Consider the following 24,791-nt stretch of genomic DNA (forward strand, 5'->3'; position numbering starts at 1 on the left):
AAAGACGCGTGCACTCGCGTGCCCCAACCATAAAGAGTAAACAAATAAACAGAATAAAATGCAGACAGGGCCGGAGCTTCCGTCATCTGGAACCACTTCGGCAGCCAGAGCCAAGGCCGAATCAGCGGCGCCGTGAGCTTAACTAAACACACGTGCACTGTGCATGAAAACTCCCAGACACACCGCAGTAAAACATCCGAGCTCATGCCAGTGTCGTTTGGCGGCTAAATGACAATGGCGGGAGCATTTAAGCGAGTAAGGTGTACAGAAACAGACGGTGGCGGAATTGTCAACATATATAAATTGGAGATGCTTGCACACGCGTGACCTGGCCAGAAAAAGTAAACAAATAAACAGAATAAAATGCAGACAGGACCGGAGACTTCCGTCATCTGGAACCATTTCGGCAGCCCGAGTCAAGGTAGAATCAGCGGCGCCGTGGAGCTTAACTACACACACGTGCACTGTGCCTGAAAACACCCACAAAAGAAAAAAAAGTGGAAAAACATCCTAGTTCGTGAAAGTGTGGTGTGGGAGGTAAATGTGAATGGCGTGAGCACTTACGCAAAGGTTCTTCAATTGCACCCCGTCGTCAATGTAATCGAACTGGGAAGATAGGGGCGGGATGGGGTAGGGAATGAAGAAATTTGTGTGAGCTTGAAAAAGATGTCGCTGGCAAGAAACGACCGAGGTATGTCAAGCTGCATCTCGTAATGTCAGCAACGGCCCTGCAAGGGGCGGATGGAGGACAATACACCTGGACTTTCATTAATGCCGTGAGGAACTATTTCAAATTTGTAAATGAAGTACGACTCGCGTTGTTCTCTTTCCCCGGGTGTTGTGGAACCTAGAGTCACTAAATAAAGGCTTGGAGTACCGTCACTGCAGCACGGCAGTAAGCAGGGGCGGCCATTTTGTTGTTTATCATTGTTGCCAGATTGCCGCTTCGGCGACCTCGCCGCTAACTTTGGCTCGGCCATTTTGTAAACAACGCTGTTAGCCACCCTGAGCTGCAGCGGGGATCGTAGCCGTACGGATGCAAACAGTACAGCTGTTGCCTTCAGTTTATGCTTTCGTCGTGCGGAGACACCCCTTGTATTATGAACTTAAATATTCCAGGTTATTTTTTATTATTCTGGGCAATTTTTTCTTTACTCTGCGCAATCAGCGTTGCGCTGTTCGTATGTTTTATTATATATTGCGATAGGCGATCGCCTCCTCAGTAGATGCTGTTGCTATAACACTTCAGGCGTTGTCTTTTAAACTTGCTTTTATTTTGTGGGAGCTAATGTGCCAACACCGCGGGAGTATTGCTAATGGCTCATAGTAGGCAGTGGTCGAATACAATGCTACTACGGGTATCGTCGCGGTTACTCCACACTTTTACTGCAGAAATATACGAGCGCTCCGGCTGAGCATTCACGGTGATTAAGGCAAGGGTAACCCCGCTGGAGGTAAAATAACGCTCGGCGCACTAGCGACTTCTTCAAACAGCGGCTTAATCTGGAGTGCTGAGTTGCTCGAAATCATCGCGGCTCACGAGTTGCAGCCATGCACGCAGTCGAGCACCATCGCAACACTAGGACTACCACAGTTTCCCGACTGAAAACGCATAAGCCACAAAATGGCAGCCCACATGAACCGTCGCAGTGTAAACAAATATCACGTGATTCAAACTGACCAATGATCGTGGCGGCGGCACAGAACAATAGGAGAAAAGAGTGCCGGTACTCTAAGTCTTTATTTAGTGACTCTAGTGGAACCCACCCTGTAGGACTGTTAACTTAATTGCATCAAATGGGTGGTTTCGCTCATTAATGTGTTTTGACAAGGGAAGGTCGGGTAGGGATAAGATATGCGCGCGGTGGTTAATTAAGCGAATTCGTAGAGGGTTGACGGTCTGTCCAATGTACTGCATACTGCACACACTGCATTCTAGAAGGTATATTACGTTGCAGGAATCACAATGAAAGTTGCCATTAATTTCCCATTTGAAGCCTGAAGCTGTGCTTACTGCACAGCTTGATGTTTGTATGTGTTTGCAGACCTGGCATCTACTTTTCCCACAGGGCCGGCACCCCAAAACCGGCTGGTTATTTGTTTTTGAGTGTACTAGAATATTTTTAATGTTTTTTGGTCGTCTGTAGACCACGTGAGGGGGAGCAGTGAAAATTTTGGTGAGGCGCTCGCTTTGTTCGAGGATGTTGAAATGTTTTCTGAGGATTTTGTTTACGTTAGGCGGGTTACTGATGAAGGCAAGTACGAGATTTGCCCGGTTATCTGTTTCCTCGTTGAGTTTAGATGCCTTTTCAATGGCATCGTCGACAATGGCGGGGGGTATCGTTGCTTAATGAGGACGTCTCGCATGCGTTTGGAATTTTTTACGAAGTCCTCGTCTTGGGAACATATTCTCTTAAATCGATGTGCCTGAGAGTATGGGATGCTTGTTTTAGAGTGACGAGGATGGCAGCTTTGGAAGTGTAGGTATTGTTGGCGGTCCGTCGGTTTTCTATATAGGCACCGTGCAGGAGTAACTCCGGCGCGATGCGCGCGCCCCTCGCGGCGGAAAGGGCAGACCGGGTGGGAGACGCGCGCCGGCCCGCGCCGCTCGGATGCAGCAAAACTGCCCGGGAGCGCGTCGTATTCTTCCTTCGCTCGTTGCTTTGGGGATATTCTGTGGTCACATTTCAATTGCTGCGCAGCAGTCTACAATAGCACATACTTGAACTCCCCAGGGACAATGTTCTTCACGGCCCCAAACAAGTTCTACGATCCGAAGCGACGTGAATGGCTCTTGTCCCGACGGGCAGTGAGGCGGCGATCATGTCAGGATTCGCAGCATGACGTTGCCAAAAGAGAAAAAGAAGGCACTCACAAACCCCTGCATTCGTAATTTTTCTCACCATCTGAAATAAAATCGAGCTATTCGGCAATGTGGCCCTTGTAGTTTCTGTTCCCATTTAGCCTAGCCGACAGAACGAAAGGGCGTGCTCTAGGAACCACAGAACGCGTGCGGTAGCACGCGCCGAAGCAGGTTGTATTTGCATAATGCTCAATTAACCTGTGGTTTGGTCACGATATGAGCAAGTGTTTGTCAGTGCTTTTGTTCCCTTTGGTGAATTGTAACATTTTTTTTCAGGGAAGGGCCCCACAAACACTCGGCTCCGACACAGGCTAAAAAAATGTGTCCATTTTCCAATAATAATAGTCTTTAAATAAAATGATACAAAATTTTATAGTTACAATGATTTCCTCAATCATCATACAGATGCGAAAACAAAATTTTTAAAGAAAATTGTCTGTTGAAGGCAAATAAAAAATTTAAATTCGTATGTTCCAGTCGGAAAATTTGTATTTAAAGGGTCAACCTAGTATACTGGATCAGCTACTTCCTGTGCGCATACCAGTGCAGTGTGGAGAGAATTATCAAAGGGCGTCTTATTGAGATTCGCTGCGAAGACCACCACTACATGCCGTACGTCCTTTAAAAACTATTCTGTCATCAGGAGAAGAGGAATCCGACCCACCGGAGAGATAATTGAAGCCTTTGAAAAAAATTCTGCCAATCTACTACGTCAGTTATCTCAATTATTCTCACAGGCAGGGAGATGTCGCTTTCTATGAGCCTAGCTGGCCGACGTACGCGAATTTTCAGGCCTTTCGTCAGCTCCTGGTATCTTTTCTCCGTTTCAGCTCCTCCTCCCTTCATTCCTTTTTCCTCCGTACCCTTTCCTTCCTTCTACGTCGCCACTTCCTTCGCAGTGTTCTTTTTATTTTCATTCTCGCAGCTTTTGCCTAAGTGCGTCCTCACCTCTCACAACAATCCGGCCGTCCCGCTTGATCGACTTGCTCATGGTTGGCTTTGTGTCGCGTTGTACATGTGGGGGGTGCCACAAACCTTGTTCTGTATTTTCTACTTCTTTCTTCACCGTATTTTTTATCCCCTCCCTTCAATACGTTGCTGTGTGTTGCTTCTTGCCCTTGGGCACCCTTCTCATTGTGTCGTCTGCTCCGTTTCTCGTGCTTTGCTACTTGGAAACAGACTCCCAGCATAAAACCAGGGCGCATCCATGTCTCTCTGTGTGGTGTCTTCATGTTCCCGCACTGTTTATTTATCGCTGTGTCACTCCAACTAGGCCAAATAGCCCCCACTTCGCTGCAAATATCCCGAAAACTTTCCGACGGCCGCCCCAAACTGGACGCGCGCCCGACCCAGGCGGCCGCGACTCTCCCAACGCATCTGCTCCGGAGGCCACCGGCAGCGCTGCCTGTTCGCCGAGAGTGCTGCTCCCTGGTTTCCTGCACGGTGCCCATACACCGGTGGTAAGTAAGCCTTTGTTTACCGAAATCTCCACATCTAGAAAGTTAATTGTGGTGTTGGAGTACGTGTAAGTGAAAGATATGTTGGGGTGGACGAGGATGAAGTTTTCAATAAAACGTATGAGTTCTTGCTCTGTGTCAGTCCATATTAAAAAGATGTCATCCAAGTAGCGTTTGTATAGGGTGGGCTTAATGGGGCAATCTTTCAGAAATTTGGATTCAATACTATGCATGAAGATATTGGCGTAGGTGGGTGTCATCCTTGTACCCATGGCTGTGCCATTCATTTGCAAATAGTGTTCACTGTTAAATTCGAAGTTGTTAGATTCGAGTGCGATTTTTGCCAGTATTTCTAAAACACGTGGGGTAGGGGTTTCCTCCTTTCTGTTTTGTTCATACGTTTCGATAAGAGATTTAATGCCATCGGAATGAGGAATGTTTGTGTAGAGAGAGACTACATCTAGTGTTGCCAGGAATGCTCCTTCCGCGAGTTTGAGACCTGCTATTGCGCGAAGGAAATTGTTTTTGTCACGTATGTATGATGTGTGCGTTGTTGGAATATGTATAATTAGTGTGTCAATGTAACTGGAAATTGGTTCTGTAATCGTGCCGATGCCGGATACTATAGGGCGGCCAGGATTATGCTTTTCGTGGATTTTCGGTAACATGTAGAATCGGCCCGGCGACGGGTGTGGTGCTCTGAGGGCTCTAGATAACCGTAGGGATATGTCCCCATTCTTCGCAAGTTGACCCAGGGTCTCCGCTACAAAATGTTGGTATGGCGCTGTTGGGTCTGCTTGAAGACGTTGATAGAACCTAATGTTAGAGAGTTGTCTCAAGCCTTCTTCAATGTATTTTTCGCTGTCCATGTCAACTATACCACCTCCCTTATCCGCTGGCTTTATGATTATATCTGTCCTTCTGCTCAGAGCCTTCAATGCATCCCGTTCGTATTAAGACAAGTTCTGCCACCCTGGAGTGTGGTTCTTGTAGGCGTAAATAATGTCTTTCTGGACAGCGTTAATGTACATGTCCAAGTATTTGTCTCTTCCTATACTAGGAGTCTAGTAGTGGTTAGTAACGACGAGCTCTCTGCTATCCGCGGTAACCCGCGCCCGATCGAAGAAGTATTCCCGGAGTCGCAACATTCGTGCAAAGTTGTCCAAATCTTTTAACACCGAGAATTCGCTGTATTTACCGGTGGTAGGGCAGACTGTAAGGCCTCGAGAAAGGATGGATCTTCCCTCTGTCGTTGTTGCCCTGGTTGATAGATTAATAATATTATTCTGGAAAGCAAAGTCGGCGCTTGGAACCGCAGGATTATTATTAGTAGTAGATGCTGTCATTACAGATCGTTCTACGCGTCTTTCTTGAACTGTTGATGTTTGTGTCGTTCTACTGGATTTGTTGTTGGAGTTTATTAAAATGGTGGGGTTAATATATGCAGCTGCCTCCGTTTTTGATTCTTTTTCGCTTGTTACTGAATTTGACCACGCGTGTTGTGGAACCCTGTCTCGAATGAATTTTTTACGTTTGGTCTCGCGTACCTCAGCCGCTCTCTTTTCCTCAAAGAACATAAGTTCTGTGGCCTCCAGCGCGGTAAGGGTAATTTGTTGATAAGCACGACTCTCTTCCATTCTCAGAGCCACCAACGCCTTCTCAAAGTGGTCAATGGTAACTACAAGCAAATTTAAAGAGGCAGATTGTAGTATACGATTTTGTGTGTGTGCGTGCGTGCGTGCGCGTGCGTGCGCGTGTGCGCGTGCGTGCGTGTGCGTGTGCGCGCGTGTGCGTGCGTGCGTGCGTGCGCGTGCGCGCGCGCGTGTGTGTGTGTGTGTGTGTGTGTGCGTGCCTGCGTGCGTGCGTGCGTGCGTGCGTGCGTGCGTGTGTGTGTGTGTGTGTGTGTGTGTGTGTGTGTGTGTGTGTGTGTGCGCGTGTGTGTGTGTGTGTGTGTGCGTGTGTGTGTGTGTGTGTGTGTGTGTGTGTGTGTGTGTGTGTGTGTGTGTGTGTGTGTGTGTGTGTGTGTGTGCGTGCGTGCGTGCGTGCGTGCGTGCGTGTGTGTGTGTGTGTGTGTGTGTGTGTGTGTGTGTGTGTGTGTGTGTGTGTGTGTGTGTGTGTGTGTGTGTGTGTGTGTGTGTGTGTGTGTGTTGCTGCGCAAATAAAGACGAGGACACAAGGAAGAAAGACACATAGAAGACACGAGCGCTGTGTCCTTGTCTTTATTTGCGCTGTACATTTCCATCATGAATTTCCTGCAGTTCGAAGTTAGACTATTTGTTGTACGTGTGAGCATACCTGCGAAGTTTCTATGCACAGAGAAACACTACTCGTGTAGTGGCTATTCTTACTTTGCGAAATGCGTTTAAAGCAACTGCGCTATCAAGTACTCTGCTGGAAGCATACATTATTAAGGCGGAAGCTTTTAATGACTCATTGTCAAGGTCATCTGCCGATAGCAGAAACTGTCACACATTTCCGGCCTCCTGATTAGTCTCCTCTGTTTCGTGACGTCACTAACGTCACTGTCGTCAGGCGCTTGAGGTGGCCCCGATTGGACGCTGTGTGGCCGGACGTCAGTGTCGCGAGGCGCACGTGGCGACCGTCTGCTTGGGTGTGGTGTGGCGGCGGCGGTAGCGGCAGTTTACTTTGCGGTATCGTGTGGGAAGGATGCCCCGTCTCGCCAAACCAGTGTCTCCCAACACGCGACGTGCGGCAGCCGCTAAACGCAAGCGGCGCTCAAGAGAGGCTGGGCGTATACGTCGCATGAATAAACAAACATTCTCATAACAGTGTAAAAGTTGTGTGCCTCCGCGGCGTTTCCGACGCATCAAATCGCCATCGGCAATGGTGTCAGGCTTCTGCCGTTTCACACTTCAGTTTCGACAAAGTGCGTTCTGTCATTTTTTTTTACCTGAACAAAAACGCAAGCACCAGATAGTGGTCTTTATTTGGCCTTCGCCTCGTCATACTGCTGCCGCCGCGGCGCGGCCGCGATTCTGTCCTGCGGTCGTCAACTCACCAGCAACCTCTAAGCCACCGCGGCGGGTACTCCAAGGCAGAGTAGAGCGCAGAAACACAGAACGAGAAAGAACACGACGGCAGAACGCGCCGTCGTGTTTGCACAACCCACGCCCAAGTCTCCGCCTTAACAATGTACTACCCTGTGTTAGAAGGACGCGTGCAATAAAAGAACATGAAAACAGACCCAATCTTTTCACCTACCAGAAAGAATCTTCGGGGTGCTTCGGGCTGGATTTCAACCCCCGCCGGCGAGGATCAAGTAGCGTGCCTGGCTGAAGCTTCAAACCACACGGCCGTCTTTGAGAGGCTGGGGACGGTGCGTCTAACAGGTATTACATGTCATGATCTGCAGTAGTGCTGCAACCGGTGGGATGGGTAGGCAGATTGCATAGGTGGAAAGCGCATTCAATATCTGCAATGCGACATAAGTGAATCGCTGACTGAGAGCATTTTTGACCCGAAACAAGATGCCAAGCCGGTATGAAAGGCGCATCCGCTCCATATGAAAGCTAGGCCAAATGAAAGCCGAAACAACCAAGAAGCATGCACGCCAAAAGCTCATATCGTGTCTTTCCATGCGCTTTTCACGGAAAATCATTTTGGAATTACGACTGGGGTGGCATAGGTTGTGAAAAACAGGCACTCAAATGAGCCTACAAGGAAATTTGCTCTCCTGCGTGTCATCGCAACAGGAAATGTAATTCTACGTAAACTACATTGACATCAGTTGCACTCTCGCCTGGTAAGCAATATACAATTCATCCCTTTTAACGCGACAGCATTACAGCCCACGTTTGGAGAAAAAGCCGTACGAATTTTCAGAGTAATTCGGGATTGGGCGAGAGGGTTGTTTTTTATGGTTTGATGGAGTTTAACGGCACAAACCTGCTACAAGCTGTAAGTCACGCCTTAAGGGGTGAAGGGGGGGGGGGGGGGGGGGCTTGGATAATTTACACCACTTGAGGTTTTTTAACGTGCACTGACATAGTACAGTGCACGGACCTCTAGCATTTCGCATCCATGGAAACGCAACCGTCGCGGCCCGGATCGATCCCGCGTCTTTCGAATCAGAGCCGAGCGCCACAACCATGGAGCCACCGCGGCGTCATCGAGATGGTTGTGGCGTCACGCTTCCAGATGTGGAATGAAATTGAACAAAACTCTAGTTGCATTGTCCCTATGAGGTCAAGCATAAGTAAAATCTCGTTATGAAATCATCAGACTGACTATGCCTACTGCAGTACAAAGGCCTCTCCATTATCTCTCCAATTAAACCTGTCCTGTGCCAGCAGCCGTCACCGTATCCCTGCAAACTGCTTAATCTCATCCGCCTACCAAACTTTCTACCGCTCCCTGCTGCGCTTGCGTTCTCTTGGAATCCACTCTGTTACACTTATGGACGAGCGGTTTTCTTGCCTTCGCATTACATGCTCTGCCCAAGCCCATTTCTTCCTCTTCATTTCGACTAGCATGTGATTAGCCCGTGTTTGATCCCTCACCCACTCTGCCCTTTTTCCGTCTTTTAACGTTACACCTATTATTTTTCTTTCCACAGCTCCCTGCGCTGCCATCCATTAACGTAAATTGAATCCTATTCGTTTGTCTCCAGGTTTCGGCCCCACAGGTGCGTACCAGTAAGATGAAGCTGTTATACACTTCTGAAACCTCAATTGAGGGATATTGGTAAGCTGCCGTTCATGATAAGAGTGCCTGCCGAATACGGTCCACCCCATTCTTATTCTTCTAGTTTTTTCGCTCTCATGATTCAGATCTGCGGTGACTGCTTGCCCTAAGTAGACGTATTCCCCTACCACCTCCAGCACCTCGCCACCAGTTGTAAACTGCCTTTCCTTTCCGGGACTGTAGAACGTTACTTTGGGTTTCTGCATATTAATTTATAGACCCACAACACTGTTCTTCCTCTCTAATGCATTGATAACGTTTGGCAGTTCATCTCCAAATTGACTGAGCAAAACAATGTCATCAGCGAATTGCAGATTACTAAGGCATTCTTCATCAACTCTTATCCCTTATTGATCCTGTTCCTCATGCTTCTCATGAGGTACTGAATACCTCATGTAATTAAGTTGTGAGTAGCACAGCCGAGCTCTTGTGTCCCTGCTTGACACCGTTTCTTACACGAATTTTATTTCCGTTTTATGGAAATCTACAGTAGCTGTGCAGTTTCTATACATATCTTCCAGTATTTTGACATAAAGCTCTTCTGCACCTTGATTCCGCGATGCCTGTGTGTCTGCTGAAGTATCGACTGAGTCAAATGCTTTCTCGCAAAGTATAAAAGGTATATATTGGGATTGGTTATACTCTGCGCACTTCTCTATCAGCTGATTGATAGTGTGAATACGATCTATTGTCGAGTAGCTAATACGAAAGCCTGCCTGATCATTTGGTTGATTGGAGTGTAAGGCGGTCCTGACTCTATTAGCAATCTCCTTTGTTAATGCCTTCTAGGCAGTGGACAGTAAGTTGATCGGTCTATAATTTTTCGTGTCCTGGACGTCTCCTTTCTTATGGATTAAGATGATGTTAGCGTTCTTCCAAGCTTCTGTTACGCTGAAGGCCATACGGCATTGTGTATACCCGGTAGCTAGCTTTTCGAACACAATCCCCCTTCTTTTTTCAGCAGATCTTAAGTTACCTGATCTTGACCAGCTCCTTTCCCCCTTTTCATTGCTTCCTCAAGTTTTATTTAATTCTTCTTTCGTGACTGGTGGGATGTCCCATTGTTGTGCGCTTATGGCTCTCATTAACGTCTTGATTAACACCGCTACTGCATAGGTTTGTGTAGAACTCTTCGGCAACTTTATCTATCTGAGTCATATAGCTATCGGCATTGCACTCTTTGGCTCTTAATGAAACACCTCTTTTTTGCCTATGACCAATTTCCTATTTACCGCTTTTAGGCTACCTTTGTTCATTAGAGCGTGCTCGATTTCCCCATATTAAACTTCTTTATGTCGGCTGCCTTGCACTTATTGGTTTAATTTGAAAATCTGCCAGTTGTATTTTGTGTGCGTGGTTAGACGCCTTAACGCTTTGGCGTTTCTTAACGAGATTTTTCATCCCCTTAGATAGCTTTCCGGAATCCCGTTTAACCAACCTACCGGGTGCTTTTATTGCGTGTTCCGTAATGATAGCTGTCAGGTTATCGTTCATTGCTTGAACATTAACGTCGTCCCCCTCAATTAAACCGTATATCTGTTCTGCAACGATACCCTGAATTTCTCAACTTTCCCTCTAACTTCTAACTTGTTAATGGGCCTCCGCTTCGCTAATGTCTTGCGTTTCATCGTCAAGTCTAGGATAATTTGAAACCTTACGGCCGCGCTTCATCAACGCGCATATTCTTTTTTATTCCCTTAGCTTCCGGGCCTCCAGTCTATGCTCTCCCCCTGCCCGCGTGACTTCCCCTCCCCCCTTCCGCTCCATCCCCAAGCAGTGGCAAAGCCGCAGGAGGCACTGGCTGCTTGACCGCTGTGACGGCCGAAGACACCTGGCTTTGTTAAGCGCACCAGGAAAGCATGCGAGGCGCTCACAACGAGCACGTGGTGCCGCTTGGTTCTGGCAGCATTCCCACGGCGGCAGAATGCAGACCACCTCGCATTACGCAATGGGCCTCTTTTTTTCCTTCTTTTTTTGGCATTCTCGAAGGCACCGAAGCGTCGCGGTTCTCCGCCGTCTGACATTCCTGCGGCAAGCCAGTGGACCAGGGGTCCCGCCAATTAGCTGAAAAACAACTTTTCATCCTTCGAGAGGCAAGGCGCGGGTGCGGCAGGGAAGGGGAAAGCATCAAGCAATATGGGCGAGAACTCCCCCCGGGGAGGGTGTTTTCAGAATGTTTGTTGTATGTGTTTCTTTTTCTTTTTAGCCAAGCCCTGAGCTCGAAGTTGGGCCCAACCTTCAGGGGCTGTGGCTACCTCCATTGTTTATAGAAGCTTAGGGCGGACCTCGAAAAATGACCGCCCTAACTTCTTTGTTTGAAAAAGGTTTAAAATTGCATGTAAAATCATTGGAGGGCAGTCTTGTCTAGTGGAGCTAGAGGCTCCGCGCAGTGGCACGTAATTGTACAGACCTAGACTCTAACCTCGGGCCGATGAGTAAGGTCTTGTCGAGTTTCTCTGTGCGAGAATTGTCTTTGTCAGTTACAGCTTGACTGTCTGTGTGACTCAACTTGTAACGCATTTTGCCCTTGTAAATCCTGTAAATATATTTTCTCTTTGTCTTTATCATCTGGAATCAATCATCGTCTGCTCCTTCAACACCGTCGAATTTACGTTTGGAGATGTCCTGTGCCCCTCCGAAGAAACGCAAAGAACCATCTTTGAATTTACTGGAGCAGTCACGACAGGTTTCGGCACCCTTCCAAAAGCAAGCAAGAAGACTTCGAGTGGCAGCAGCAATTAAGGGACGGCGGTGCGAGCCATCTTCGAGGACGACCAGCCAAGGCGTGACATCCGGGCTCTGGGCTGCAACCTGCAGCGACGCTGGTGCCGGATGAGTGGGATATCTCGCTTCTGGTCGAGGTTGGCTTGTCTTGTGTTAGGGATTTGAGGGTGTAGGCGTTTAAGATCTCGAGATGCATGCGGCAGCGAGATCAAGTTCGCAGTATGCTGTCACAGATACACTCGAACTTGAAATGCAGCGGGTCGAATTAGAATTCGAGCGGAAGAAACTCGAGACCTTGCGGGAGGAAGAAAGAATAATGAAGGCGCTCAGGCGGCAGCAGGAGTGCGGCAGGCAGGCTTCCGCTGCGCCCGACTCAAAGGCGCAGTGCAGGTCACACCTAGGCCCCGTTGCCATGCGCACTACCGCAGGCGGCAACTTGTCTCGCTCCCAGACGGAGGCTCAGAACGAGCATCGGCAGAACATTAGCAGCTCATCCCAGAGAAGAGCAGCGGCTCGCGGCACAAGGCCGCAGGCGCATTCGGAGAGCATAGTAGCAAGGGGTGCAGCACAGATAGAGGCCGTGACAACACTCGAGACACTGCACGGAGGCGGCGGGCGGTCCAACGTTGCATCCGTAACTAAGGAGCAGCGCCGAGCAGGCCTAGGCCCCAGGGCATATCCCACTAGCACGGTAGAGAGCGACCCCTCCCGGCATTCGACGAATGCAGAAAGCCAGGACGAGCGGAGTACGGCCAGGTCTTTGCAGTGATCGACGGAGACTGACAGCGTAGTTCCCCAGGCTATGCTCGAGCAGCCAGCGTCACTAGCGGACGAGCTGAACTGCGCAATCAGCACAGTGGCCCAAATGGCAAATCGCGAAGAACCGAAAGAGGTTTCGGAACTATTTCTAGCGATGCCGAGCTACCAGTTGCCGCCGTCCTTTACAAAGACAGTCGACGCTGATCTAACCGCGGTGAGCGCGGAAGAGCAGAAGCCAGAAGCGAATGCGGGCACTCGGGAAGAGAGCCTCTTATACCCGGCGTGTCGCTCAGAACCTTGCAATGAAGGGCAGCCGTCGGAGGTTGGCGGCAGCGACGCCTAATGCGCTGTCGGCGGTTATGGTTCTGCACAGCGAGTTGATAAGGCAGAGGGAACGTGCGACGCGCCGTTATTTTTGATCCGCCCGAGAACCCCAGGAGAGCAGAACCAGATCAGGGGAGAATGCGGCAGCGGGATACTACATGCACCAGAGCACCCAATTTTGCTGCAGCGCGAAAAGCGGGGCGAGTGCGCAAAGTCGGCGGGCCGCCTTTTTGCACGGGAAAGCCAGAGCCTAACTCCTGTCGTGCACTATGACAAACAACTTTACCAGGGAGCATCGGCTCGCGAGCTGCCGCGTAGGCCGCGCACGCCGTACCGCAGCACCAGAAGCCTTGCGATCCGCATTTGGGACAGATCGCGAGGCATAGCCACACCAGCCTCAGCCGGCGTGAAAGTTCCCGCTCACCCAACGGGGGACATGCACGGAAGTGTTCAGCGCCGCCAAGAAAGACATTTGCACGTCAGTGGACTTCGGTGTGCTTCGTTTGCGTGGGTGTCTGCGTGTAACTGTGCTGCGCGATTGTTAACGGACTTGAGCGCCGCTACAAAATTGTGTTTTTTTTTAATGGGTGTGTGTTGCGTGTCAGTTAATGTGATGTGACATTTTTGCGCCATGTCCGGATTTGTATGCCGTCATGTTCCAGTGTTGTGTATTTTTGTTTTGCTAGTGTGTGTGGCTATAAACCCCGCATCAGCGGATTGTGTGCCGCTGTGGCAAGCAGTTGTTGTCGCATGAGAAGCTAACCTTGCAGGCACAGGTTATTGCGGCCTTTATTTGGTTTTGCGTAAATGAGCGGAATCCAAGCTCATTTAGCATCTTAGGAGGGACGTGTATGGCCGCGCTTCATCAACGCGCATATTTTTTTGTTCCCTTAGCTTGCAAGTCTCCGGTCTACGCTCCCCCCTACCCGCGTGCCTTCCCCCCCCCCCCCCCCCCCCCTTCCCCTACCCCCGCAAGCAGTGGCAAAGGCGCAGGAGGCACTGGCGGCTTGACCGCTTTGACGGCCGAGATACCTGGCTTTCTTAAGTGCACCAGGAAAGCATGCGAGGTGCGCACAAAGAGCACGTGGTGCCGCTTGGTCTTAGGCAGCATTCCCACCGCGGAAGAATGCGGAACACCTCGCATTCCGCGATGGGCCCCTTTTTTCTCTTCTTTTTTTGGCATTCTCGATGGCACCGAAGCGTCGCGGTTCTCCGCCGTCTGACATTCCTGCGGCGAGCCAGTGGATCTATGGTCCCGCCAATTAGCTGAAAAACAACTTTTCATCCTTCGAGAGGCGACGCGAGGGTGCGGCAGGGAAGGAGAAAACATCAAGTAATATGGGCGAGAACTCCCCCCGGGGAGAGGAATTTCACAATGTTTTTGTATGTGTTTCTTTTTATTTTTAGCCAATCCCTGAGCTTGAAGTTGGGCCTAACCTTCAGGGGCTGTGGCTACCTCCATTGGCTATCGAAGCTTAGGGCGGGCCTCGAAAAATGACCGCCCTAACTTCTTTGTTTGAAAAAGCTTTAAAATTGCATGTAAAATCATTGGAGGGCAGTCTTCTCTAGTTGAGCTAGAGGCTCCGTGCAGTGGCATGTAATTGTACAGACCTAGACTCTAACCTCGGGCCGATGAGTAAGGTCTTGTCGAGTTTCTCTGTGCGAGAATTGTCTTTGTCAGTTACAGCTTGACTGTCTGTGTGACTCAACTTGTAACGCAGTTTGCCCTTGTACATCCTGTAAATATATTTTCTCTAGGTCTTCATCATCTGGCATCAACCATCGTCTGCTCCTTAAACATCGTCGAATTAACGTTTGGAGAGGTCCTGTGCCCCTCCGAAGAAACGCAAAGAACCATCTTCAATTTAATCTTGCCATCCTGGGATCGCTACAACGCACCTTTCCAAGGACCGGAACATCCTTCACGGCGCCATGGGGAGCGCATGGCATGAAGTTTATTGCATTTTTAGACTCACTATTAGGACTCTTCCACGTCCACTTCCTGTTCTCTCGTTTCTGGAAGAAGCTAGTCATGATAGTAAATTATTTCTCTTTGTGAACACTAATAACTTCTCCCGGCTATTCCTAGTGCCTATCCTCTAGTCGGCTACTGTCTGATTTCCAGCCGGCTTCTTCTATACCATTGCAATGAAGGCACCCTCTAGTACAGTCTACCGTGTTTTTACTTTGCTAAATGCCGATTCCACGTCCTCATAGAAACTTTTTACTATCAGGTCATCACAGTTAGATGCAGGCGCGTAGGCTAGTGGCGCCTTCAGTTTCTACTTGTTATTAAGCCTAACTACAATAGCTACCACCCCCTCCCGAATACTGTAAAATTTCGCTATATTTACAGCTTCATCCTGACTGATGACAACATATCACCTAGTTCTCACCTGCCCGCTAATCCACGATAGCACAGTACGTGCCCACCTTTAACACTTTACACGTTTCATTCCTCCTAACCTCACTATGCTCTATGCCATCCCATTTAACATTCCCTAGTTCCTCTAACAGCACTGCTAGACAAGGATCACTAGATAAGATTCCAGCGTTAAACATTGCCAGCTTCAGTTTTCAAGGGCCACAGGTTTTTAGCACCCTCCGCTAGATCACATGTCCGACCGCCGCCTTAGTCAGTTGCTCCACAGCTGCTGGGGACTGAGGGCCGAGGGATAATTGTTAATTGGTTTGTGGCCAAGTACTACACATATAAAGATGTACAGTGATCAACTTCGACATTGTTAAAAAGAGGAATTGTGTCATGCGGTGTATAACGAAATGTAGTACGCCCATTGGTGTATGCTAGCTAATGAGAGCGTGCAATAAAGGAGGCACTAATCAGGAATGTAGCGAATAACGATATGAGCTGTCGCGTCATACCCTTAATGTGGAGCTTAAATATCCAGATAATTTTACCTACTTTGGCAGTAAGCAAAAAACGGCGCGCAAGTTTTTAATTGGTCCCGAAATAAAATAGCCTTTTCTTCTTTATAACAATAAATGCTTTAGTAACATCATTCTTTTGGGACATGTTCCACGTATGCAATGCTTAGTAGTCGGGAAGCAGTATATAGTCACAGCCGCGGCGGTAGCTTAGTGGTTATGGCGTTCAGCTGCTGACCCGAAAGACGGGGGTTCGATTCTGGCCGCGGTGGTCGAATTTCGATGGAGGCAGAATTCTAGAGGCCCATATGCTCTGTGATGTCAGTGCGCGTTAAAAAATTCCAAAATGGCCGAAATTGCCGCAGCTTTTCACTACGGCGTCCCTCATAGCCATAGTCGCTTTGGGAAGTTAAACCCCAATAAACCATAAACGAATACCCTAGAAAGTCGCATGCAAGAAATCATAACCACGCGGCATTTATAAAAGCTTCATTTAGGCTCAATTAGTAGGAAAGGCAATGAAAAGACACTATTTCGAAAAGCAGAGGCTCAGCCCTTACAAGTACACCCCTTATGCAAAATATACGACCCAACCGATTTACTACCGGCATTCGCAGTATGGCTTGTTTTGCACTGCCAGAGTTTCAAATGTCTCGAAGGTGAGAGGAACCCTTGACCTCCTCCCTCAGAATATCTTGACTCACAGTGTCGCTAGTGAGTCCCACTAAGCTTAGAAGCGAACCCTCCGGGATGATACTCCTGACAAAGGCTGGACATTATGTTCAGTCGAGGTCAGAAGTCGCTGAGCACCCCCCCCCCCCTCCCCTTCCCTCCGCCCCCCCCCCCCCCCCCCCCACGAAGTTCCTGAACGTGCCACACTGGATGGGAATACCACTTGATGATGCACTCTCGGTACCGGATTGGGCAGTGCGCCAGTGTCGACACCAGGACTGCATCGTCGGGTGGCGCCCTCATGCTGTGAGGCCTGGTTAGGAACGTGGAGTGCGAGGGAGGCTAAGAGACTTTTCACACCAACATCACGTGCTTCCAAGTTTTTTTCGAAGCACACACTGCGCGCACAGCGCGGCTTAAACAGCCGGACTCCCCGTACTGTTCACAGGTCGCCGTGAATTTCGTGTATAACGGAATTTGGGCGCATACAGTAACGATGCTGGACGCACCAGCTGTCGCAAATAGTATCCTGATAATGGAGCCTTGGAGCCAATAATGAAAGGAAATAAACATTTGTTTTAGAAAATAACTACCAGAGTCACTTCTGTGTGTGGGATATGCAATTGTTATAAACCTCAGGATGATCATATGTTTTCGAGACGAAATTTGTACACTAGTTTTGTAATAAACAAGTTTATAATTGCGCCCTTGAGAGTTTCTTGATGGTTAATAGAGCGAGAGGCCGGCACTTCTTCTCATTTTAGGCATCGTTTCATCGTGCTAAAATATTTCATGATCGGAGCTCGCGGGATCATGAAATTGTAAGCGCTGTAAAGTATTGCACGAACCGCAGTTAAAAAAGGATATCGATCATTTAGAAAAGATACAGAGAAACACGAGCTGGTTTATCTTTAGCAGACACAGACGTTTTGACTCGGCCATTGAAACATTGAAACGTTAGCACTGCGCAGAAAATTACGCCGCGTAATGTACTTCCGGAAACAATTGAGAGGCGAGATAAAGATAGGAAAACTTTCTTGCCCAATTCAATTAAAAACGCGTTCATCCCGTCTTTATTTCCAGCATTTTATGCAGCATATTCCACAGTGTAGTTTTTCTCCGCACACTAATCAGGAATGGAAACCGCTCACGAAAGAAATTTTTCTTGCAAATAAGAAGATGCTGTGGAAATGTGCCTGTCGCACTGACGTGAATTATTGTATCGTTGAGCGTATCTAAAGTGTGAGTGATTTTTGTGATTGCTTTAAATGTATTTTCGGTCTTTCCACTTCCACTCTTGGACCTTCAGTATTGTGAAATCAATAAATCAATAAATAGATGCCTATAGGCAGTGCATAAATTGCCTCGTTTCTGTCCTGACATGAATGTGATAGTCGCCGGTTTTCACACTCATAGTTTATCATTTTGTGTTTGCGCGTTTCTTCCAGCATAAATTTTTGCAGAAATAGGTCTATATGAGATACGAAACGCGGAAGCGTAACATCAGAATTTGACTTCCGTGATTTAGAGAATAGCAAACACTTTTTTACTTGAAGGCTAACAAAGACTGGTCGATGCTTTAGGGCTCTTTACTTCTAACAGTATAAATTTAGACACAACGAATTAAGTCTCTAGTGTAAATGATATGCAATTTTGAGGTCCTTTTTGAGATTTTTTATATGCGAGTACAAGATGAAGCTGAATACTAGTACAAAACAGAAAAGAACAACTTGTTTGTTCTTACGTCGCATATATAAATTTCCTTTAAGGATGTGCGTGACAAAAAAGTGATAAAAGAGAGAACTTTTTTTCTCTTGAAAGGTCTGAGCCGAGAGGAACAAAAACTATAACAAGCAGTTGCTATGCAAATTGCGCGCGTTTAGAAACGGCTCCATTTCTACGACACGGATGGAGCTCTCTTTAGCTTTCGTACTTCTAAAGGCACTGCGCAAACCGCCTCAAGGCATTTTTCTTGATCAGTGCCGCGCTCTTACTTCCCAAGATTTCAAAGCCTGTGCTCACGTATTGTGTTTGATCCGATTTTTTTATGTTACACATAATTTCTTGGTTACCGGCAAAGCGTTTCCGTCAAATAAAATATTCCGTCTACGGGCTCTCTTATGTCAAGCAGTGGGAATCGATCCTTGTGTTTCGTAGCGTGTTTCCTAATTTCACAAAAATCTTGAAGCTGAAGTTGTGCCTTGGCAGTATTATTTCTGAACATTTAATCTTGAAGCTAAAGTTGTGCATTGACAGTCTTATTTCTGAACACTTCTTTGCGTACGAAACTACCGAAATGCATGGCCATGTAGAGCGACTAAAGGAGAGGTTCAACCTCTCCCTGCATCGTCTGTCTTCGTCCAACGTAGGAACGAACGATTTCCGAACTGCACGAACGCTGTCCACTGCAGCCCCAAACTTCGCGCCTAGGATTGCTTCCCCTTCTAAAGCCACCCAGAATGACTTCAAGTCTGCCATCGTTTATGGTCGTCTTCATTACAACCTGCCAGACTCGTAAGAGAATTGGGGTACGCTGAGTTACGTCAGAAAGTTTGCTGCCCACTTAACTAACGGGGCAGGAGAGAGTTGCTAATCAGCTTATTGTACGGAACTAGCTTTCGTGGTGGTCCGCAAGGAATCTTTCTCCTCCAAGACTGCTCCGGAGCAACTGCATTGTACGTTGATTGACTGGGTGGTTCGTTGCCTGGCGTGCCAAAGCTGTCCAGACGCGGACCCACGGAGTTAGGGGAGTTGGTTTCGACGGAAACCACACAGGCGCGTTAGAGCAGGCAGTGAATCGTCCGCATCGTCCTTCGTGCACTTCATATTTTCTCCCATTTTATGTGTGTGTGTGTGGTGATCACTCGATGGCCAAGGCTAGGGTACGCATGTGCAACATGGGACTACGGCACTAATATATTAAACGTCACGATAGGATGCGAATGCAATTAGTTTTTCTTTTAACGAATTATGGAGCCTCGATCTTGCTTTATCGTTGATGGCAGAAAGCTCACGTTCTCCCGAAAATGCTAACCCTCTTATGGCTTGAATTCCGTTCTTTCCTGCTTACTCTTTCGTTAGCATGGAAGAAATGGCAGCGTTTTGTGGAGTTTATTTAAATATATTTGCTGCAAGGTCTATCAGTCTTAACATGTATTACAACACCAAAATAAAGCTACTTAAAGATATCTTTTAATAATGTAAGCTTGGTCTAAACATGTCGCTCCGTATTGTTAAATTTTAATGCCAAAATGAGCACTTTTTAGATAGTATTTGAACAAAACTTGCCATATTATGCTTGTGTCCAAAAGCAAAAAAATTAGAGAAATTTTGAATTATCCAAAACTTCTTCAAAAATACTTCTCAAAGATAAATGTCCTAGCGCATACTGTTTACCGCATCGAAAAAAAAAATAATTTTAGGCCATTCAGTTGGATACGCCATTGGGCGAAACAGTCGGGCAAACCATTTGCAGCGCATACGGTGTCAAATCGTGCTCAAATGATGTGCAGACCCTACAAATGAGACAGATGACATCAATAATGTCAGCATTCTTTTCAAAACGGCATTTGGGTCAAGGAAAATGGTGCCAAATAAGACGCTAATCGAGGCACTGCCACTGATGTTCTCGGCTTGTTGTTCGTCTTTTATTCGCTCTCTAAACTGAAATTGGATGACCACACAGCCTCCGCAGAATCACGGCTACCTAGATCGTCGGCAAAATAAACCGTGAACGCAGTGACGTCGCCATACTTTCAGAGTTTCAGGGCTCATGCCCCGCTGACTGAGCCGGCTTTTCTCATCTTCTGCGCTCCGCTGTTCTCACAAGTGGTTAAAAATCGCCACCACAAGCAAACAAAAGCTGAAAGTTGGGCGAGTTGGATCGCGTTCATGATGAAAAAATAGTTCAAAAGGAACACGAGGGACGGAAAGGGAACAACGCAGACAAGGGCTTGTCTGCGTCGTTTCCTTCGCGTCATGAACGAGCAAAGCAGACACACTCAAAGTATATTAAGCTGTAGTTTCCTTGCTTCAAGGCATACGAAGCAGCATGTTAAAGAGCACTGCGAAAGCGTTAGAAATTGGCTTTATTATACAACGTTAGAAAACTAACGATGATCAATGGGCGTGGTGTGCAAAAAGTTAACGAGCTTGCTATCAACCTGCCCTCTTTCCAGCACACCTACATGGAATTCATACCAGCAGTCACTATCCTAACTTTCTCGTTCGCTGCCACGGTTTAACTGGCATCAAAGATTACCTATTATGCCAGACCGGAATGATGTAATACAAATTTTCTCGCAGTTACAAACACTGTATAGATTGCGAATTCCTTCGATGTTCTGTTTTTGTTTATTATAATTCGTATATCTCATATTGCAGCCCGTTTTTACAGAAGAATGAGCACTATGGTTAAAGAAAAAAAATGCTTGATGGGATCATGCTCTTTTGAAGGCAATACTGCACGTTGTGAGGAGAAGAGTTAAAGACCTTTTGGAGGCATACCTCAAACGCCCTTTGCACAGACTACATGGCCAACTCTGCAGCCTCTCTTTGTAGCGCACGGAGGTCAAGAAGGAATGGTAGTGAACCGTGCACACATTTGGTGGATGCGTATCGAATCCTACCACAGCAGCTCAGTGGCGTTCTAGTCGGGGTGTCGATCATAGTTCAGGTCAATCCCAGACGCGAATGCCGAATTCTTATGAGGTGAAATTCAAAAACGACCCCTTTACGAAATTTGGAGTCCGTTTGGCATGCTTCATTATAAGCCTTAATATCGCGTTGTGGGCGGTAGCTGTTCAGTTGCACTATTGAATTTACAGATGCCACAATAAATTAATTTCACACCCTTACTTAACAGTTTGAGATCACGGTTCTCAAAATTTCATTTGTTTTCATTACAGCACACATGGAAATCTTTTGCAACACACTGAGTCATACAGACTATACGGGCAGCACATATATAGAGAAGTCAAAATGCATACGGGTTCCACAGGATGTTCACCGCAACATTTGGTAATCGTGTAGAGACTGTAGGATAAGAGCTTGGAAGCCCTGCGAAAAAAATATATTTAACCAGGATCATTTCCATATAATTTTGCGTCGCATGGACTCCGTTTTCTCATAATATTACATGAGCCACTTATATGGGATATTTAGTGGGAATGGCTACTTTTCTTTTAACGGATACAGCTCGAAAACGAAACACAATTTCCCGCGCAAAGCACCCCCTGCAAACAATAGCGCCTACCTACTGTAATGACGTCACGGCCAACTCCTTGTAGATACATGTGTTCCGCTTGGCGTTCTACTCCTTCGATTGTGTCCGCTCTCGGAAATAGTTTCTGAAGGCACAGTTGTTTCCAGCAAAGATAGAAATTGTGAACAGCTACACTGTTAGGTTTGTGTCACCACGTTCACTGCGCTATAAAATAAAATCTTCAATGTGCACTTCGTGACACTTAATACTAAAAGAGGATACCTTTTAAATACAGAAAAGGCAAATCTGCACGTGAAGCTCAGAAATGTTTTTTTTTTTCTGGCTAGAATTATCTTCGCGGCTTATCCACGAGATCACTGAGATATTTGGGTTGTAAAAATGAAGAGTTACTCTCTCCATTTTCAGTGTTTTTTTAGCTTCATACCATGTGATAACGCAGATGATCGTGCCAACAGGAACTCATGTAAAGATTCACAAGCTACCAATATACGCGACAGAGACGCAGGGCAGGCAGCGCCCATATTAGCACACATCTGAGATCCAGAGATTTTAATTTGGTGCATAATATGTGTAGTGGTGTAGAGTAGAGGTCTCAAGGTTTTAACTTGATTTCAGTGTTACTTAATTCATTCTTGATATGCATTGTTGAAGCCATGAACACTAATAGAATAGACTTGGGTGAAATACTAACCTGATATATCAGTGCATAGCAGCTTACTTTTTAGTGCTGAACAATTCAGATTATGCAAACTTAAATTTCCTACGAATAAAAATCATCAGGAACCATATTTGTATAATAAAACACCATTTTATACACATTAAAGGCACATAACTATTCTTATTTGGTTGGTAAAATGCCCCTTGCAGAAAAACGACAAACTAAAGCTGACCTTCAACGAAGAAAACACGTCTGAAAAAAAAATAAACGTACCATATAAGTTAACACATTATCTAACATTTAATTATGGTTCCATTACCGTGTTAAACAATACCAAATCCAGCAACTAAATGAACAGCCTTTACGTGTTGACAGCTAAATCACCGAGAAAATTATCCTTCGCCTATTCGGCGTTTCTTACTAATCGACAGATGCACGAGACCAAACAAAGGAAAAAAAAAGAACGGAACGCGAAAAAACCTGAGACTTTGCCTTAGTTTGGAGGAATACACTTGCGCTTGTCACAGCCTTGGGAGAAATTATTTTCTTATTCGTCCATTTCATAACGCTGTCTGGAGTTACCATAATGCGCTACTCGCCGCAGTGCTGTTATAAATTTGCTCGCGCTACAGCCTAGAAAGGAAAACTAGCAGTTATTACCACCCCCTGTCATTATCAGTGCTTACACAGGCACAAGTATGGGAAGCAACGAAATTAACTGACACCGGATGGACGGAATGGGAGTCCCAATGACGCTGACACTTACAATTAGAAATTCACACACGAGCTAAGAACATCCTCGAAGTACAATGACATGCGCACAGTACCACATGCCGCTTTGAAACACCGATTAACAACAGCGCAAATATCCCAGTAAACAGCAGCAGTCCCCCTACGGCGCCGAATAAGGACGCAGCTAACGAAATTCTAGAACCATCCTTGTCGCGAAGCGCGTTTAAGACTTTCCCCACAACGCGCGAACAGTGTTTTTCACGGAATTCCACATCGACGTGTGAGTGAACGGCAGCACTGTCGGCCTATGATCACAAACTGGCCGACGACGGCGAACGCGACCAGAGGAGGCGGCCATTTTGGTGAAAACACTCGAGTGCCTTGAGAGTAGAGGAACACGTTCTTAGTTTTTTTCCCACCGAGACCACCACGACTCGATTGGTTTGAGAGACCCTTTGAGGTGGAAATATCACTTTGTTCTTGAGCTATATGTCAGAATATATCAACTTTCTAATACAGACTAGAAACTAAAGCCGCCGCGGTGGCTCAGTGGTTACGGCGCTCGGTTGCTGACCCGAAAGACGTGGGCTCGATCCCGGCCGCGGCTGTCGTATTTCGATGGAGGCGAAATTCTAGAGGCCCGTGTACTGTGCGATGTCAGTGCACGTTAAAGAACGCCAGGTGGTCGAGATTTCCGGAGCCCTCCACTACGGCGTCCGTCATAGCCTGAGTTGATTTGGGACGTTAAGCCCTATAAACCGAACCAAACCAGACTAGAGACTAATGCCCCGTGCTCATGTGTGCTTGGCCACCTTAGGGGGTTCAACGGCCGAGCATACCCGACCACTGACCGCTGGTGTCTAGTCTCAGCATTCAGTTGTCAAAGAGCAAGAGTGGTTGCACTGCTTTGCTCGCTTTAGGGCTCGAACCTCAGGCACTCGAACATCTATTTACATGAAAAGAAAGAAACATTTGTAGATAATAGCTTGCCGTCTGACTGCCTGGTCACGGATGGAGTGGACATCGGAAACTTTCATTTCAACGTAACCGCTCACCATTCTTCTTCACAGAGCCCAGAACTAACCGCTTTTCTTGTCGCCACATAGCATATCAATAAGGAAAGCATATAGCTGCGGTATATTTCCAGACTCAAAAGCAGCCCTCCAATGCTTACAAGCTCGTCTTCGCTGCGTATCCCACGAATAACTGATTGTGGAAAATCTGGGAGCTCCATCACTCTCTCAGTAAAGGGCACGGTATTATCGCCCACTGGCTACCAGGAAACAGCGACATCGCACGCAGTCACCGCGTAAACGAGGTCGCTCGAAGTGCCCAGCACGACGGCGATTGTGTGTCGACCATTTAGAGAGCAGACGTACTGGACAGTCTTCGGACGCTTACGCAGGAAATCACGCTTGCCTCGTGGAACTCCGGCCAATTTTAGAACTCGCGTCTACAACGCCTGGACCCTGACCTGGATATAGTCGACCATATTTGTGCATGCCCTGCCTACACAGCCAAAAGGCAGACTCACTGCCATGCGCTCGAGCGTCCAGGTCTCCGCTTGCCGACGGAGATAGATTCTCGGACACTGGCCTTGGCGATTGTGGACGGTAAATGGCACGCGGGCACTGCTCCGCTTCTTGAGCGCACCCGGATTGCACGATAAAACTGCTACTTTGAGGCACGCTATTTTTTTCCAGTTAGCCTCTTTGCCTTTTCTTCCCCTCCTGTTCCTCCTCCTCCTCCTCCTTATCTAGTACATCAGAGTTAAAGAAGCACTAAGGA

Source organism: Amblyomma americanum, chromosome 7, assembly GCF_052857255.1.
Source record: "Amblyomma americanum isolate KBUSLIRL-KWMA chromosome 7, ASM5285725v1, whole genome shotgun sequence".
In the NCBI taxonomy this organism is placed as follows: Eukaryota; Metazoa; Arthropoda; class Arachnida; order Ixodida; family Ixodidae; genus Amblyomma; species Amblyomma americanum.